General features: G+C 39.9%; 1 pseudogene; it reads right to left on the bottom strand.

The window, feature by feature from the left end:
• Nucleotides 1–2,634: 2,634 nt before the first annotated feature.
• On the bottom strand, nt 2,635–14,807 carry LOC141015390 (NACHT, LRR and PYD domains-containing protein 3-like; annotated as a pseudogene).
• Nucleotides 14,808–20,741: the final 5,934 nt, after the last annotated feature.

Raw genomic sequence — 20,741 nt, 5'->3', positions numbered from 1 at the left:
TGCAGACATCAGGTATGTAGCAGGAAAAGTGTAAATCATTCTCATTTTATATTGATACTGATGCACTTTAGAAATTGCGTAGCACTATTTGGCAGCAGGAGCAGATTGAGTCATCTTGGGTCCAAATGCAAACAGAGTTACCTCCACATCCTGTTCCCCCCTTTTAAAATCCTGATTAACACCCACCTGTAACGTCGTCTCTTCAAGCTGGATCTTCTCTTCACCGTCACTGACACAGCCGTCATGTCCGCACATCTGGAGCTGCATCTGTGAAACAAACCCAACAGAACATCTTCATTTTAACAAAGACAACCACTGTAACATCTGTTCATAAACAACATGATCTCTGTATGATCGGACTTCACTGAAGTAGGTTGTCATCACTTGTATCTCCAAATGATGATTTTTGAATATGAATGTTTGTGATAAACTGCAGGATGATGAAGAAAATTCTTCTCTTCAGTTTAATAAACTCTTTAAAAACCCTCTTGGATTAAAATGCATCGTCATGTTGTGCTCACCTCACACGGGGCACCATTTATGTAGTGCTTCATGCAACAGTAATAGGGAGTTTTGGGTAAAATTTGGCTATCAATAATAATTAGTGATTATCAGGGATAATAATTAATTATGATTAATAACAAGATCCAATTTACATTAGATCACCTCGGGGCACCATCCTTGAAGAAGGGAAAATATAGTCAATTCACCAAATCAGTCTCAGAAAAGGTACTAAACTGTTTGTAACTCTGATTAATAAATAACTAAATAACTACAACCAATATTACCATAACAGCTAGTAATGGTTGAAGGATTTTGGAGTTCTTGACAGAGTAGAAGTTGGCAACATTCACTCTTGTACAATATTAAATAGGCAGCTTGAAGATTCAAAAGTCTTATTTACACAACGATGAAAACACACTAACTAACATGTACTATATAAAGGTGTGTGTGTGTGTTTAGTTTAGTTTTCTTTACGAGGAGTACAGCCTCACAGAACAGCTGGAGCACCTGTGGACTCTATGGTCTTGTTAGAGGGAAGCAGAGTAACATCTGGATCTCTCTCATCTGGACGGCAGCTGGACAGCAGCTGGACATGAAGAGGACGCTGTCACCACTGATGTTACGATTCACAACCTGAGAATTTGTCAAAATGCCAACAGACAAAACAACAGAGAACACAAATGAGTTCCAGAACAACACAAGTTTCCAGGGGACACTAAAAAGTGATGAACACGTTCAACATGTTTAAATTTCCTGATTTCATTATTCAGTTATTACTGCAGGTATTTAGTTAGTTTTGTTTGTATTACTAGTTTACAACTCAAATATGGTACAAAATCTGTGAATCATACAAACAGAAGATCAAGATGAACAAACACTGTCTCGCTGTTGTTTGACTCCGAGCACCAATCAGGTTGCTGTTCCTGAACTGCAGAATATTATGAAGTCACAGTGACGTTGACCTTTGACCTTTTGGATATAAAATGTTATAACTTTATCACTTTTTCCTTGTTGTCCTAATTATCATATAAATACACGTTGTGAGTTCACAGTGACCTTTGAGCACCAAATTCTGATCAGTTTATCTTTGAGACTGTTCATCTGTAGAAATTCCCTCGAGGTGTTTTTAAGATACGTATTGTGTTCACAAGAACGGACGGAAAACCCTCAAACATGATGCCTCTGGCCACGACTATCTCCAGCTCAGAGGCATGAAAATAAACATACAATTTAATGTGACCATGTTTTGTTTCCACAGAGAGCAAAATGAATTTTCACACGTCGAGATTTAAAAAAAACTTAATGAAAAGCTGCAAATAGACACAACTATTCAACTGTCAGTGACAAAATGTTTGCAGAGTGTTGTGTGCTGACAGCTTCCCTCGTCTTTTTGCTTTTAACCATGTTTTTAATCTGAAAGGAGAAACGATATAAAGTCAGGCTCAGCCATCATCTCCTCCTGATGATATAAAGTCAGGCTCAGTCATCATCTCCTCCTGATGATATAAAGTCAGGCTCAGTCATCATCTCCTCCTGATGATATAAAGTCAGGCTCAGTCATCATCTCCTCCTGATGATATAAAGTCAGGTGAAGTCTCGTAGTCCACAGAACATTTCTGGAGCTTCACAGTGAAACAGAGTTGCAGCGTTCTGCTGAACAACTGAAGCAGCTGGAGATGATTTAAACATCAGGTGTCTCCATGCAGCTCGTCTGCTGTAATGTCTGTAATGTAAAGTGATGTGAAAAGACGTTATTTCAATCAGGAGAGACACGTGAATGAGAAAGTCAAATGTTTATTCTGACAGATGATGTGAGATAATGAAGTGTTGACAGAAAGTCTTTGGCTCTTCGACTCTACAGGGAGATTTTGTAATGGAGGTCGGTCTGCACGTAGCAGCAGCTCTATCCACTCATATACACATATTTACAGATAATAACTCAAAGAAGACAAATGAGAAACTTCAATGATGAACCACAAATCAACTAAATAAAAGCTGTCTGAACAAAGATCATAATTATGATGATCTATATGCATGTGTATGTGTGGAGCCTGATTTTATTGTATATACAGGCTGATTGTTGTGAGAAAACAATCACATCACAAAGTTCAGAAAACTGAAATCTGAACGTTCAAAACATATTTAAAGAGATTTAAAACCACTGATGTGCAGCACATTGACCAAGAAGAGACAACACAACTAACCCATTTCTGTTACTGTGATTTACAGAGTGTGTGTGTGTGTGTGTGTGTGTGTGTGTGTGTGTGTGTGTGTGTGTGTGTGTGTGTGAGTGTGTGTGTCCCTCCTACAGAGACACTGAAGAACCAGACCATAATCTGAACCCAGGATAAAGAGGTTGAGTGAATGTGGTGTTGAAGGTGTGGAGGTGGATCAGTGAGTCAGAGGAGACTCTGTAGAAGGACAGAGTGCCAGCAGGACAGTCCACATACACTGCTGCTCTGTTAGAGACAGAGGAGGAGGAGGAGGAGGAGGAGGAGGAGGGGAGGACTGTAGTTGTCTTATTGTGACAGACAGAGTAACGACCATCATCAGAGCAGATCAGACTCCAGGACTGATTATTCAGTCCAATCAAACAGTCATCACTGTCTCCTCTCCTCCTGATTCCTCTGTAACTCACTGATATATAAACATCTCCTCTCCACTCAACCTCCCAGTAACAGCGCCCAGTCAGACCATTTCTGCACAGCAGCTGAAACCACCAGTCAAACCTCTTGGGTTTATCAGCATATGGCTGCTCCTCTCCCACATATGTCACCTTCCTGTTGTTGTCAGACAGTTTGAGGTGTCTGTTTACTGTGTTTGTGTCCACTGTGAGTTCACAGACATCTGATGGAGAGAACAAGACACAATACAGCAGCAGTTTATCATCTAACACAGCTGATGGTTTATTTGTTGCTTTATTAACAGACTGACTGTTAATTAGATCAAAACTTCACAATCACTCATCTTTGTGGATCTTCTTTCAAACTGACAGTTGAATGCAGATACACAAGCTTTAGATTTAAACTACTTTAACATGTGCTGCCTTGTTTTCATCAATCAAAGTGAACACACACTTACACTTCCTCAGACCAGGTTTCAGCCTCTGCTCTCCACCATGTTCCACCCTGGAGGAAGAAACAAAGTCAGGATGAACCTTCAGAAGCTTCCTCATCAATGATCTTCATAAAGCTTCACTCAGATCACCATGAAGACAAAACAGCTGAGCTTTACATCAAATATTCACAAACACTAACTAAACAATTAAAAAAGGTCAGACAAAAAAGGAAACATCCCAAAATTCAAGACAATAAAATACTAAAACTGAAAGATGGGAGAACTATAAGAATTCAAATATATAGTTTAGATAACATAAATGGTTCAAGTCAGTAAAATCAGTATATTAAAATCAAGTTTTCAAGTCAACTTTATTGATTTTGTTCAATGAGACAAATCATACTTTGTCCCCAGGCTCTGCTCAGCAGACGACTCTCTCTCTACTGAGAACCTTTTGACTTGATTTGTCAAACAGAGTGTGTGTTACAGTGTCATTAAATGATCAACAGCAGATGGTGGTGTGATGTTAGTCAGGAGGTCAGTCTCAGTGTGGACAGGGACTCTCATCTCATCAGTTACTGTCTTCACTGTTATCAGCAGTGCTGCTGGTTCAGACTGTGAACCAACAGTCCTCAGCTTGTCAGTGTGACAGAGAAACAGTGTGTGAGCTTTTGATGTCTGTTCTTACCTGAGAGTGTCCAGTCTCCAGTCTGGATCCTCGAGTCCAGCTGACAGCACCTTCACTCCAGAGTCTCCTGGATGATTGTAGCTCAGGTCCAGCTCTCTCAGATGGGAGGGGTTGGATCTCAGAGCTGAGGCCAGAGAAGTACAGCCTTCTTCTGTGATTAGACAGCCTGACAGCCTGGACAGACACACACACACACACACACACACACACACAGATTTACATATAATTTATTTTCATCTATTCTTTCCTTTTAAGAATTCCCAGAATAAAATTTGACCACTCAGGCAGCACAAGAAGTTGTACAAAAACGTACATATTAATACAAAGTTCATATTTTGTGCTCATCTTAGCAAACAGTTGCCTACTTCATGAAAAAATGTTTTTTTTAGTTTCACACATGAAACATTTTAATTTAGAACTTTTTCTCACTTAAAAAAAATATTTCTCACTTGCCTCTCAGGGCTTCTGTACTCAAGGAAGAGTCACAGGAAGCAATTTGGACCACAACTATCAAGAGACAGAGTGTGACTAAACTAATAAAAAAAAACGTAAAAAATATGAAGACTTAAAGAATGATGGGTCATTATTTAAACACAGTTTAAACTATTTGTTATTTGAATAATTTTTGGTTTAAGGAGCTGCTGCAGCCTCCCTCCCAAAATATTTATGATGAATACGGTTCAGACGGTAAAAAATATAAATGTATTGTGTTTCTTGATGATTTATGTGGAGCGCCTAAAATTTTCAGTCAGGAGCACCAATGCTACAAGTCGAAAAAAGTTAGTCTGGAGCCCTGCTACAGATAGGTTGTCATATTTTCAACAGACTTAAACTTGTACATCCAGTAACATTTAAAATGTTCTCTGTTATACAGAAGCTGAACTCTGACCTGAAAGTCTCCAGTTTACAGTGTGGACTCTTCAGTCCAACAGACAGCGGCTTCACTCCTGAATCCTGCAGGTCGTTGTTACTCAGGACCAACTTTCTCAGACTAGAGGACTGGGAGCTGAGAACTGAGGACAGAGCTTCACAGCTTCTCTCTGACAGATTACAGCCACTCAGCCTGAAGGAGAGTTAGTGACAAAGACAAACACTGATACTGATTCTGTCTTATACAATATAAAACACATCACATTTCTATGGTGGACCTGACAGAGTCTAAGGTGACAAGAGCATTTTTCTGAATTATTAGTGTATTTATTTAATATCAGAAGGCAGTAACCTGTTCACTGAACTGTAAATAATAAATATTGTGTAACACTAAACAAAGAAGAACACATTTACCTATTAGGTTACGGTACAACAGACTCATGTTTCACTAGAATCAGCAAAAAGGATTGGTAGAACCAAATGTGTGTTACTAGCAGGAAAGGGAGTAAAAAGCATGTCAATGAGAGCACCCAGTGCATCCTTGAAAACGTCCAAAGAGGACACACAAAAAAGAGTTATAATGATGTGAAAATGGAGACCCTAGATGAGCTACAGCACTGAGGAAGCAGGAAAGTGGAGACAGATGGTCAGTATTCTTTTGTCCGCCAAGTCTGGGAAAATAAAGCCCTTGTTAATCTTGTCCAAGAACATGTCAAACTGACAGCAAAAGATGGATTTCAATGATGTACAAAGTGATCCTAATGACAGTCTAGGAGATTGTTTTTTATGTTGCAGCTTCAGTTGAACTCGAGTCAACTTGGTCAATTGTTCTTGTTATGGAGGCAATAAAGCTGCAGTGAACTGAAGATCCCTCTCTGGTCACATTATTTCTCCTGAGTCTAAGTATTGAGATAGAGCATGTCTGAGATAGCCAGGAAAAAAATCACTAAAGCATATCACAGGGATCTAACCACAATTAATGAAAATTTCCTTTAAAAATACTTTATTTTAATTTTAATCTGTCTCTTTCATGGTTGCACTGATCTGGGGATTTAAAGTGAAACTGAAGAGACAATTTGCAGGTTTTTCAACAAATCAACTTATCAATACCGTGACTTCAGACTCTAATTTGACCAAAACATTCATTACTTGAGATCAGCCATATACATGTGATGTGCACTAGTTATGTTCTGTAAGTGCACCAATAACTGCAGATACCGTGACCTTTGGTGCAAAAAATAGCCTCTATAAATGATTAAATCTGGTCAAAGAAAAACATTTTGGTAAAAATCTACACTGGTAAGTCCTACAGATGTTGGCTATATTTCTAAACAGACTTAAAACTGTAAATTTGGTCAAAGAAATCATCCCAAGAAAATTTCTCAGAATAATTGGTACCTCCATTGTTTTTAGTGCAATCTATACTATTAAATCCTACATGTTAGCTATATTTATTAAATAGACCTTTACTTGTTTATCTAGTAAAATTTTAAGGATTATCATGTAAACAGAAGCTAAACCCTGACCTGAAAGTCTCCAGTTTACAGTGTGGACTCTTCAGTCCAACAGACAGCGGCTTCACTCCTGAATCCTGCAGGTCGTTGTTACTCAGGTCCAGCTCTCTCAGACTAGAGGACTGGGAGCTGAGAACTGAGGACAGAGCTTCACAGCTTCCCTCTGACAGATTACAGCCACTCAGCCTGAAGGAGAGTAAGTGACAAAGACAAACATTGATTTTGATTCTGTCATATACATTATGAAACACATCACATTTCTTTGGTGGCCCTGACAGAGTCTCTATAGTCTAAGGTGACAAGAGTATTTTTCTGAATTATTAGTGTATTTATTGAATATCAGAAGGCAGTAACCTGTTCACTGAACTGTAAATAGACTAAACAAAGAACAAACTGATCTAATATGTTACTGTGAAACAGACTCAGTATTCTTGTTTTTACCAACTCTGGGAAAATAAAGCCCTTGTTAATCTTGTTCAAGAAAATGTAAAACTGTTGGCAATAGATAGATTTCAATGATGGACAAAGTGATCCTAATGACGGTCTACGACATTGTTTTAATGTTGCAGCTTCAGTTGAACTCAAGTCAACTTGGTCAACTATTCTCTTTGTGGAGGTAATAAACCTACGGTGAACCGAAGATCCCTCTCTGGTCTCAATATTTTTTCTCAGTCTAAGTCTTGGGATAGAGCATGTCTGAGATAGCTGCTAAAAATCACCACAGCATATTACATAGATCTAACAACAGCTAATGAAAATTACATTTAAAAATACTTCATTTTTCATTTTAATCATTCTTTATATTTCATGGCTGCATTTATCTATGGATTTTAGTTGAAACTGAAGAGATGATTGCAGGTTTTTCAACTGATCAAATTCTCAATTTCTTTACCAAATTGTTAGGACTTTAATTTGACCAAAAAATTCATGAGTTGAGAATGGCTCTAGACATGTGATGTACATTAGTTAAGCTCTGTAAGTGAACCAATATCTGCAGATACCGTGACCTTTGGTGCAAAAAATAGCCTCTATAAATTATTAAATCTTGTCAAAGAAAAACATTTTGGTAAAAATCTACACTGGTAAATCCTACAGATGTTGGGTATATGTTCTAAACAAACTTATAACTGTAAATTTGGTCAAAGAAAAACATAAGAAAATTTCCAAATAATTGGTACGACAGAGGTTTGTAGTGTGATCTAAACTGTTAAATCCTACACATGTTGTATATGTGTAATGAAGGTCATTTCATTACCACTCTGTGTAACACAATGTTAACATTTAATAGAATGAGACACTAAGCCAGAAGATTGAATTGTTTTATTGAAATTGTTACATTTTGCTGATGCTGTTAAGTAGATACCTCCTCAGTGGTGAAATGTTGCCTGTAAGAAAAACACACATTCAGTTTGTCTCAGTTAGTTAAACATAATGAAGTAATGGTATAAAGCACTACATACAACATATTAGTTTAATGATTTGTGGCTGGCTGTAACGTTTGGATGAAAGTTCACTCACCTGTTGTGTCTCCTCTTCAGTGTGTTCTGGGAAAAAGAGTCCCCAGGGCAACGAAGCACAAATTTAAAGGTTCCAGGAGATACCATCTGTTGATTGGTGTAGGGGTGTCTGGGACTTTAGTTTGTATGTCAGGATTGCTAGGATTGACTAGTATGGTGTTAGATAAAATAAGATCAGGTAGAATACTTTATATTAGTATAATCTAGATGTATTCTGATGTATTTGTGTTTGTTGTGTTAGTTTGCTATCAGGTGTGGCGCAGATTCCCCTATACTGTGGGAGGGGTAGAAGTTAATGGCAGTGGCAGGCTATATACAGCAGCCAGTTTCCAGCCAGTACTGCCACTGCCAGGACTCCATGTAGCTTATCATAATGTTGTTCTGATATCTGTTAAATGTTGGTGAAAATAAACACCTGGTTTTGGTCTGCACCAAACCTCTGCCTCAGACTCCTGCTTTAAATATCCAGCTGCCACAGAGCCATCCTCACAGTATGTTTTTTTAAAATAGACTTTTACTTGCATATTCAGTAACATTTAAATGATTATCTCTTAAACAGAAGCTGAATCCTGACCTGAAAGTCTTCAGTTTACAGTGTGGACATTTCAATCCAACAGACAGCGGCTTCACTCCTGAATCCTGCAGGTCGTTGTTACTCAGGTCCAGCTCTCTCAGACTAGAGGACTGGGAGCTGAGAACTGAGGACAGAGCTTCACAGCTTCTCTCTGACAGATTGCAGCCACTCAGCCTGAAGGACAGTTAGTGACAAAGACAAACATTGATTCTGATTCTGTGTTATACAATATAAAACACATCACATTTCTATGGTGGCCCTGACAGAGTCTCTATAGTCTAAGGTGACAAGAGTATTTTTTCTGAATTATTAGTGTATTTATTAAATATCTGAAGGCAGTAACCTGTTCACTGAACTGTAAATATTGTGTAAGACTAAACAAAGAAGAACAAACTGACCTAATATGTTACTGTGAAACAGACTCATGTCTCACTAGCATCAGCAAAAAGGATTGGTTGAGCCAAATGTGTGTTACTAACAGGAAAAGGTGTAAATAGCATGTTAATGAGAGCACCCAGTGCATTCTTCAAATGGCCCTAGAAGATAAACAAAAAAGGGTGGTAATATGAAAATGGAGATCTGTGGACAAGCTACAGCCCGTCAGCAGGAAACCAGAGATAGGTGGTCAGTATTCTTTTGTCCACCAAGTCTGGGAAAATAAAGCTCTTGTTAAACATGTCCAAGAAAATGTCAAGCTGTCAGCAAAAGGTGGATTTCAATGATGCACAGAGTGATCCTGATGACGATCTAAGACATTGTTTTTATGTTGCAGCTTCACTTGAATTCGAGTCAACTTGGTCAGTTCTTCTTGTTGTGGAGGTAATAAACCTGCAGTGAACTGAAGATCCCTCTCTGGCCTCATTATTTCTCCTGAGTCTAAGTCTTGAGATAGAGCATGTCTGAGATAGCTGAAAAAATCACCACAGCATATTACAGGGATCTAATCACAACTAATGAAAATTTCAAGTAACTTTATTTTTATTTAAAATCTTTCTTACATATTTCATGGCTACATTGGTCTGGAGATTTACAGTGAAACTGAAGAGACAATTTGCAGGATTTTCAACTGATCAATTTATTAATTCCTTGATTAAATCTTTGGACTTTAATTCGACCAAAACATTCATTATTTGAGAACAGCACTACACATGTGATGTACACTAGTTATGCTCTGTAATAGCCTCTTTTACATCTATTAAATCTGGTCAAGGAAAACATTTTGGTAAAAATCTACACTGGTAAGTCCTACAGGTGTTGGGTATATTTTCTAAACAGACTTAAAACTGTAAATTTGGTCAAAAAAACATCCCAGGAAAATTACTCAGAATAATTGGTACCACATGGTACTACATACTTAAATTCTACACGTTGGGTATATTTATTGAATAGACTTTTACTTGTATATCCACTAGCATTTAAAGGATTATCTCTTGGACAGAAGCTGAATCCTGACCTGAGGGTCTCCAGTTTACAGTGTGGACTCTTCAGTCCAACAGACAGCTGCTTCACTCCTGAATCCTGCAGGTCGTTGTCACTCAGGTCCAGCTCTCTCAGACCAGAGGACTGGGAGCTGAGAACTGAGGACAGAGCTTCACAGCTTCTCTCTGACAGATTACAGCCACTCAGCCTGAAGGAGAGTTAGTGACAAAGACAAACACTGATACTGTTTCTGTATTATACAATATAAAACACATCACATTTCTATGGTTGCCCTGACTGAGTCTTTGTTGTCTCAAGTATATTTCTGAGATCTGTCAACAATTAATGAAATGTCCTCAATTATACTCATATCTCTGGGATTTAGGCTGACGTGAACTAAAAAGTGACAGTTTTCTTCTTTTCATGGATGCATTCATGCATCTGTGGATGTACAATACAACTAAAAGAACAATATGAATGTTTTTCAACTGATCAACTAATCAATCTGATGACTAAATCTTTGGACTCTTATTTGATTGATATTTGATATTAGGAGATTCATTAGTGGAGAAAAACCCTACATGTGTGATACAGTATCTGTTCACTTACAGAGCTTTGTTGGAGGCTTTGACCACTGGAAGCAGCCTCAGAAGAGCCTCCTCTGAAGCAGAGTATTTCTTCAGGTCAAACACGTCCAGATCTTCTTCTGATGACAGTAAGATGAAGACCAGAGCTGACCACTGAGCAGGAGACAGTTTATCTGTGGAGAGACTTCCTGATGTCAGGTACTGTTGGATCTCCTCCACTAGAGAACCATCATTCAGTTCATTTAGACAGTGGAACAGATTGATGCTTCTCTCTGGAGACAGATTCTCACTGATCTTCTTCTTGATGTACTTCACTGTTTCCTGATTGGTCTGTGAGATACTTCCTGTGTGTGTAATCAGACCTCGTAGGAGAGTCTGATTGGTCTGCAGGGAAAGACCCAGGAGGAAGCGGAGGAACAAGTCCAGGTGTCCATTTGGACTCTGTAAGGCCTCGTCCACAGCACTCTGGTAGAGATGTGTTGGTTCAGGTTTGTCTCTGAATAGTTTAGACCACCGGGAGGTTTGTTTTTCTTCTGCCAGCAGATTGACTCCAGAGTTGATGAATGTCAGATGGACATGAAGAGCAGCCAGAAACTCCTGAACACTCAGATGGACGAAGCAGAACACCTTGTCCTGGTACAGTCCTCTCTCCTCTTTAAAGATCTGTGTGAACACTCCTGAGTACACTGAGGCTGCTCTGATATTGATGCCACACTCTGTCAGGTCTGATTCATAGAAGATCAGGTTTCCTTTTTGCAACTGCTCAAAAGCCAGTTTTCCCAGAGACTTAATCATCTTCCTGCTCTTTCTATCCCAGTGTGGATCTGTCTCAGCTCCTCCATCATACTTGACATTCTTCACTTTGGACTGAACCACCAGGAAGTGGATGTACATCTCAGTCAGGGTCTTTGGCAGATCTCCTCCCTCTCTGGTCTTCAACATATCCTCAAGAACTGTAGCAGTGATCCAGCAGAAGACTGGGATGTGGCACATGATGTGGTGGCTTTGTGATGTCTTGATGTGGGAGATGATTCTGGTTGCCTGCTTCTTCTTTGTGAATCTCTTCCTGAAGTACTCCTCCTTCTGTGGGTCAGTGAACCCTCTGACCTCTGTCACCATGTCAACACACTCGGGAGGGATCTGATTGGCTGCGGCAGGACGTGTGGTTATCCAGAGGTGAGCAGAGGGAAGCAGTTTCCCCCTGATGAGGTTTGTCAGCAGCACATCCACTGAGGTGGACTCTGTAGCATCAGTCAGGATCTCAGTGTTGTGGAAGTCCAGAGGAAGTCGACACTCATCCAGACCGTCAAAGATGAACACAACCTGGAACTCTTCAAAGCTGCAGATTTCTTTGGTTTCAGTGAAGAAGTGATGAACAAGCTCCACCAAGCTGAACTTTTTCTCCTTCAGAACATTCAGCTCTCTGAAAGTGAATGGAAATGTGAACTGTATGTCCTGGTTGGCTTTGTCTTCAGCCCAGTCCAGAGTGAACTTCTGTGTTAAGACTGTTTTCCCGATGCCAGCCACTCCCTTTGTCATCACTCTTCTGATTGGTTCGTCTCTTCCAGGTGAGGCTTTAAAGATGTCTTCTTGTCTGATTGTTGTTTCTGGTCTGTCTGGTTTCCTGGATGCTGTTTCAATCTGTGTGACCTCATGTTCATCATTGACCTCTGCAGTCCTTCCCTCTGTGATGTAGAGCTCTGTGTAGATCTGATTCAGAAGGGTTGGGTTTCCTGCTTTAGCGATCCCCTCAAACACACACTGGAACTTCTTCTGAAGGTTAGATTTGAGTTGATGACAAACTGCAGCAACAGTTCCTGAATAAAACACAACACATCAGTGAGTGGATGTTAGTGTGAAGAAGAAAACAGTTTATTGAGGAAAGTCCTCTTACTGCTCTGCAGACAGTCAGCCAGCTCCTCCTGCTTCATTCTCCTCAGGAAGTTCAGTGTGATCTTCAGAAATGCCTCTCTGCTGCTCCTCCTCTGCTCCTCCTCCTCACCATCCAACACCTCCTCATCCTCACTCTGCCTCTCTGAGCATTCTGGGTAATCTGGACTCAGAACCTTCTGGAACTTCTTCAGCTCGTTCTTCACAAAGGTGACAACGTTCTCCTCAAGATGCTGCAAAAGAGTAAAACTTCAAATGTAAAATGAGACATTTCATTTCATTTGCAGCTGAAGTAAAGTTGTTGTTGGACATTTACACACCTTAAATATGGAGTCCAGGTCTGTTGGATGCTGCTGGACAGACTGACCACTGAGAACCTGCTGAACTCTGCAGAGAGAACATAAAGTACGATGATTTCAACTATCAACAGCTTCACATTTTACATCATCTGTCTGCTTCTGGGGCCTTTTGATGGATTAGTTGAAACAGTTTTCTGGTTTTAATGATGAAGCCATTAGTCAAGTTTCTAGTTGTCTACCCTGTTATTTATGTTCCTGCCTATAACATGGTGTAATATAGTAATAAAGACTGAAGACTTCTTCTGTGAACACAACAGAATTGTTTCTCACATTTTCAGCACAAATGTTAAAATTGTGTTCGTGAGCTCTTCTCCTTTGTCAATCTATCCACCTGACATCTGTGGTATATCAGACGCTGATTAAAAAGCATGATTACTGCACAGCTGTTCCTGAGACTGGTCACAATGAAAGGCTACACTAGTGCAGTTGTCATGAACCATCAAACATTAATGCTAAAGCCCAGGACTCTTGACATTAACCATCCAACTTCCTCCCAACAGACTGAATCTATGGGCAACAACAAAATATGTTGTCATGGTCCACCTGCACTGATTCACACTTCCTCCAGTCAGAGTACTGAGTCCCAGGAGGAACCAGAGAGAGATCAACATCTTTAGTCCACAAATGATTTGAACAGTTAATCTCAAATCTGGAGGAAAATCATTTGCTCTCATTTGATCACTTGCTTCATGTATTAACTGTTGATTTCTGGAAAATCTTGAATACTAAATGTTCCTCTTTGAAGAAAACAGTAAATCAGTGGAGTGTGAAAGTTGAGACCAGCTGACAGATCATTTTATGTCAGGACTAGATAGAAGGAGAGCTGCAGAACAACAAACTCTTCTGGTTTACATTCTTACCTTTCTTCAGCAGAGTGGTCTCCATCCTTGAAGTTAATAGGCAAAATCATGGACCGGTCACTCTTCATGGACACTCTGCTGGGTGCAGGAGAGTCTGGTCTCTGCTGCTGAACCCTGATAGAAACAGACAGACAAACCAACGCACCTCTCAAACCTTCAACCACAAATTAATGTTCAAATGTATCAAAATCTAAAGTTGATTTAAAGAGAAGAAGTCCAGAAAAACCATCAGAGTTTGATGATCCAGTTTGGGACAATAACCAAAGTTCATATTATAAGTCAGATAAACCGGGTCTAGTAATTGTGTCATGTTGCTGATCATTCCTTCAGTTTGAAGCTACAACCCTTTTTAAAATGTGACATGATGAGGTAAGAGGAGGTGGACAACATTACAGGAGACTTCTTTGAAATGATAAACATCAGTAAAATGTTGTCTGAATGTTACAGATGAAACGTTCCTCCAACAATAACATTGTTAGAACATGTAGAGAACATGATGAAATGTTACAGGAACTTTCCTGCTGGCTGGGACTATGTTGACTTACTGAGTCTCTGAAGGACATTTTCCTTTAAACTCTAATAGGTGATCCATGGACCGGTCACTCTTGATGGACACACAGCTGGGTCCAGGTCCAGTTTCAGGTCCAGGTCCAGGTCCAGGTCCAGCAGGGTCTGGTCTCTGCTGCTCTGGGCTTCAACACAACACACAGAGCTTTGAGTGTGAATCATGATGGTGGAGTGATTTGAGTGCTGAGCTGTGACATGGAGAAGAGTCATGGACAGTTAGAGATCCTCATCTCACCTCTGAGCTTTGGTCTGGCTGTCATGTTGCCCACACAGAGTGGTTTTAGAGGGAGGGCCTCCCTCCTCTGTCTCCTCACACTGATTCATAGCAGAGCCCACACCTTCACACAAACACAACAACATGATTTATCAGCATTCCTCTCAGTCACATGACAAACATACAGAGTCTGACTGGAGGAAACTAATGAAGCTTTCTGACACCAAATGATAAAAACACAAATCTGACAGTTTAGAATGAAGTTTAAAGTAAAACCAGCTCAACATTTAGTTTCTGACCACAGAGACCACAAAGAGCAGTTAAGACGCTTCAACAAGCCAAAATGAATATTTCAGCTCAGCAGAAGCTGCTGAATTCACGTCCACATCAAGTCACAGAGACTTTCTACCTTCATCTGTAGGAAACACTGGAGCAGAGCTCAGACTGTCAGTCCATTCATTGATCAGCTGATTGACAGGTCATTACAGGACAGCAGTTTGAATGATTTACACTCATTTTTCCTGCAAAAATAACAAACATGAGCTTCAGACTTCTTCACTGTCTTTATAATTTAAACCTTTGTGCTGCTGGATGTCAGACTTATTAATAGTCGAGTCTAAACAGCTGATGGATTGTTAGAAAAACTGCTGAAACTAAGTTGATAATGAAGATAATGGTCAGCAGAATCCTGAACTGAGAGAGAAGAAGCTTCTTATTGATCCATCAGGAAGAATCAATTGAGTGGAAGCTGCAGCCAGGAAGCCAATCACAGAGCAGCTGGTGTAGTTCTGCAGTCAGTCCACTAGATGTCCTCAGTCATCTACAGTCACTACAGAGCTGCTCAGTAAACAGATAAACAGGCTTGTTTCCAGATGAACTGCTGACAGTTTCCCAGCAGCTTCAGTCTGTACAGGAAGTCACAGAAACACTCACTTCCTGTTAGATCTGATTGTGATGTATTAAAATGTGATCAGATCCAGATATCAGATTATAAACAGTCTACACTTGTTTTAATTATGAAAGGACGCCTGTTTCAACACTTCACAGACGATCTGTGAGTCTGTTTGTGGTTCAACCTCCATTTTACATAAACTCTCATCATATCAGTGTTTTGCTGTTTATGAATCAGCTGAGCAGACATGTTGCTCCTAAACTACATCAATACATTGAACACATTAACAGTCAAACAGGAGAAAGAAGTAGAAGACTTCATTATTGATCTGTCAGATCTTTAGACTGTCAGGGATTCACATCTGTACACATGACATATTGTATTTGATTCACTGTTGTGTGTGTAGATCAGAGAAGTCAGAGAATTAACAGCTGATCAAGGTTCAGTCAAAGAATAACAAGTTTCCAGGCCGTCAGACCGGTTCTGACAGAATCTCATCTCTCAGCAGCGAGTCAGCTCAGATTACAGTCCAACTTGTTTCCTGCTGTTCATTAAATCAAACTAAACACAACCAGTGTTGAAAGAGTTCATCACAGCTAATACGTAGAACCACAGAACATACAACCAACGTCCCTCTCTGAGTTTCTATCCCTCCACTGCAGCTCAACAAGGAAACACAAACAGGGAAATTCAGGAATTCAAACATGTGTTGGGTCATAAATGTTTTGACTTTACTGAGTTTGTAAATGGAGAGAAAACTTAGTGAGTTCAAACTTTCTGATTGCACTGTGTCACATGACAAACATACAGAGCTCTGATTGGAGGAAACTACCGAAGCGTTATGAAACAAAATGTATTAAAATAATATATACACACATCTCACAGTTTTTGGCTTCAGCATAATATTGAAGAAATACCATTCTGAACTGTCTTTTCTCTGCTGGACTGTATCAGGGCAACACCAATATACTTTTGCTGTTTTGAATCATTTAGGCTTTTTAAGGATTCAACTTAAATAAAGCCTGGAAAGGAAAGAAAAAAACTTAAAAGGATGAAGTTTAGCCATTTCTTAATTTCAGTACTCAAGTCTACAAACATGAAACCTGTCTGAGCAATCAGTATACATGTTTCATGTGTCTTTGAGTCAAAGATTAAAATGTTTGCAGGCTGTCAGACCAGTTCAGACACTCCCTCATCTCTCAGCAGTGAGTCAGACTACAGTCCAACCTTTTTTCCTGATGTTGATTAAATCAAACTAAACACAAAAAGGCTCATTTTGGCCGTAAAGTCACATATCAGAGAATAATTAGTGAATTAATTCATGAATATTGAGACCTACAAACATTAAATAAGTGTTGAAAGAATTCATCACTGCTCTCGTCTACAAGTTCATTATGTATCCACAAAATATAACAAATGACAGCAGAGTTTCTTCATCAAAGGTGTGTCATGTTACCTGTCAGAGTTCTCACCTGTTAAAGTCCAGATGAGGTCAAAGAGTCATTCTTCCTTCGTCTGCAGTCACTGAAACCCAGAAACCCAGTATGAGCTGTAGTGCTGCCAGTCAGCAGCAGGTGTCAGTGTTACAGAAGGTCTGTCAGTCAGCGCTCTGATGGGAGAGATTTCACAGCAGTTAGACACACTGACAGAGATCCAGAGTCCAAACTGCAGGAACAATGAAGCCCGAAAAGAAGAAGAGAAAGAAAAACAGGTTGATTATTGAATGAGGGAGAGAGAACAGTCTGTAAACTCATGACAACATGTGACAAACACAAAGTGTATCAACAAAGAGACAGAGAGGTGGACTGAAACCAACCAGCAGAGATCTGACACACATTTACAATAAAGCTGCCTCTAATATCTGGATCCCTTCATGACACGACTACACTGTCAGAAATGGAGGATAACATGTTGAATTTACTTATTCAACAGGCTTAAACTTTCTGAAGGCACTGAGTCATGACAAACATACAGAGCTCTGACTGGAGGAAACTACTAAAGCTTTATGACAACAAATTCACTAAAAGACTTAATTCAAGCGTCTCACAGTTTGAAGTTTCTGGCTTCACTGTAATATCTAAGAAATGAATGAAATGACATTCTGTCTTTTGTCTGCTGGGTTGTTTAAAGGCTCTACTAATATACTTTGGCTGTTTTGTGCCCTTCAGTCTTTCAGAGGATTCCAGTTTAATGGAGTCTTGAAGAACAAAACATATTTTAAAAAGTTGAGCCCTGTCTCAATTTTAATATCTAAGGCTAGAAACATGAAACCAGTCTAAACAGTCAGTATTGGACGTGTGGAAGATCCTCGATTCTAAGATGCATCGCAGTTCAGACCCGGGAGATTCTGCATCGATGCAGTGACAGAACATTATCAGGAGTTTGCAGCCGAAACAAAATTACAGCCTACTAATGTTGATTGTTGATTGTCTGCCCCTCGGCTGGACGATAAAGTTGTAAAGTTACGTTGCAACATCACTCTATTGCATTGCACTGTGGGCGAACATTAGGCTGATGTTACTGTTATATGTTGGCAGATGTGGTGGAGGGAAGCAAAGGTGCTGTCAACTCTCCCATCCACCTCTGAGAGAGGTGTGTGCAGCAGTCATGTCTGTGATGTTTGACACAATCAGTAAGTGTCCTGTCTCACAGCTGCTATGTGAAAACTATGTTTTTGTAGGTTTCAGCAGTCGTGTAAAGCACTGCAGACGCATTTCAGTTCAGTTTAATGTTAATGTACTGAGGTGGGTCACACTGATACTGGTACTGAAACGATGCAGCTTTTTATATTTGTAAAGGACTTTCTGAATAAAAAGGGAATTTAGATTTAACTGACCGTTTATATTGACTGAGGACGATACATTGAGATGCAGTGAGAATCGTTTTGCATTTTAATCATTTACAGACAAATCGTAATTGAATCCTGGGGCCAGTGAAGGCCAGTTCACACCTCAGACAGTATACGTCTGATTTTATGTTTTGTAGTTAGAAAACGTTTCATGTGTCTTTGAGTCAAAGATTAAAAAGTTTCCAGGCTGTCAGACCAGTTCAGACACTCCCTCATCTCTCAGCAGGTAGTCAGCGCAGATTAAAATCTCACTTGTTTCCTGGTGGCTTCTTCAGTTCTAACTCACTGCACTGAAGAAGCCTCTTGGATGAAAGGTGAAACGTCTTCAAGAAAATGAAACAAGTCCAGAATGACTGAGAACCGTCTTTAACATATCAGAGAACAATAAGTGAATGAATTCATGAATAATTAAAACAGTAATTAACAGTGTTGAAAGGATTCATCACTGCTCTCGTCTACAAGTTCATCATGTATCCACAAAATATAACAAATGACAGCAGAGTTTCTTCATCAAAGGTGTGTCATGTTACCTGTCAGAGTTCTCACCTGTTAAAGTCCAGATGAGGTCAAAGAGTCATTCTTCCTTCGTCTGCAGACTCTGACAGACGCTGCTGGTGTCTGTGTTCATCTGACCGACAGCCGTCACATCCTCATTAGTGTTGTGGCGTTCACGAACGAACCGATTCTTTTGAACGGCTCATTAACATGAACGATGGGAACCGAGTCGCAGCTGGGAACCGTTCTTTTTTGTGTGTGTGTGTGTGTGTGTGTGTGTCTGTGTGTGTGTGTGTATATATATATCGCTGTGTTTCACGCAGATGCACACACAAGCTCCTCCTTTGCTCTTCCCTGAGTGGGACAGAGAACAGGAGGGAAAAAAGTTACATGGGGAGGAGCGCAGCTCAGCTGCACGGTGCTTATTAGATATGCAAATGTAGCATGACACCACCTGAGTTGTGCACACTGCCTTTGCGTGAAAACAAACACGTCACTGCCCCTGCCTCTGAGAGCAGAGCAGCTGCAGTGGTCTTAATTAGGAGGAGGACAGTCAGTCTGTCGTGTGTCGTGACGTCGTGGTTTGGACAAAATGAGCCAAAGGAAACGGAGCAGCATTTGGATGCACTTTTCTCCTGTGGAAGACAGTGATATGGTGCAACCTTGTGGAATATTTACAATGAATCCAGATCAAACTTTAAAACCTAGTCCACACATGTCAAATGAGGTTATAATCAATATTTCAGAATAATTCAAACTCAGATATTGTTGGGATATCTAATTTTGTATTATTTTGTTCCAAATCTCACCCCATCATACCTCCCAGTGATTATTTCCAAGATAAAATGAGTTACCACCAGGCTGGCTTCTTAAAACTTAATAAATATAAAAATCAGTCAAATGAGCCAGTTTTTTGAACGGCTCTTTGAAAGGAACGGCTCACCAAGATCCGGCTCCCCTCAAAGAGCCATAAATCCCATCTCTAATCCTCTAACCAGCCGTCACATCCTCATACCTTCAAATACAAATCCAGACGCGTCAATGACGTGAGAGCAGAAACCCAGTGTGAGCTGTAGTGGAAAACATACAGAGCTCTGATTGGAGGAAACTAACACATCTTTCAAACTGGCTGAAAAACCCACTAACATGAGTCTTTTGTGTGCAATGTGAATGTATATCATCAGGATTGACTCCCGGGTCAGTTAACCCTGCAGTAGTCACTGGTATTTATCTCCTCCGGCTCGGCTGTGATGTGACCACAACACTCAGGTGATCACATCATCTACTCTCCTTCTCAGGTGCGATGCTTTGACCTGTGTTGAAGTTAAGGTTGCTGGCTTGTTGATATCTTTCCATCCGTCTCTGACATCATTCAGTCAGCGCTGAGTTTGAAAGAGAGACTGAAGTTAAAGAAAGTAACTGTTGGGTAAATCTGCAACTCTCAACACAGATCATAAAGGAGCAAGATGTCTCACTCCTTAGCAACTTCTGTTATCAGCTCTGGAAACAAACAAGATGTGTAACTCAGAATGTTATTAAGACTTTTTAAAACAAGTTAAACATCTCCTGGTTGTAGTCTGATGAGGTTTATTATCTTCTGCTTTCTACTGGTCTCTGTTTTTCTGGTATGTTCATGATGAAAACAGTGAAAGTTGAACTCTGTCTTAATTTTAACAACTTCTTATTAACTGTTTGCTCTCACCTCATGAGACCATCAGTGAAAGGACCGACTATTTCTATATAGTAACATTTAATCTCTGCCACTGGGTCAGATTCCTGTGAAAATAATAAAATTACTCAGGAATGTTTTTACCTTTAGCTTTAGCTCAATATATTTACTATTGCTAAGCAACTGAATATGCTAGCTGTAGGCTAACATGTAAACT

This window comes from Pagrus major, chromosome 1, assembly GCF_040436345.1.
Source record: "Pagrus major chromosome 1, Pma_NU_1.0".
NCBI classification, from domain to species: Eukaryota; Metazoa; Chordata; class Actinopteri; order Spariformes; family Sparidae; genus Pagrus; species Pagrus major.
Note: the sequence above shows the minus strand (reverse complement) of the source record. Positions and strands in the feature narration are given on the sequence as shown.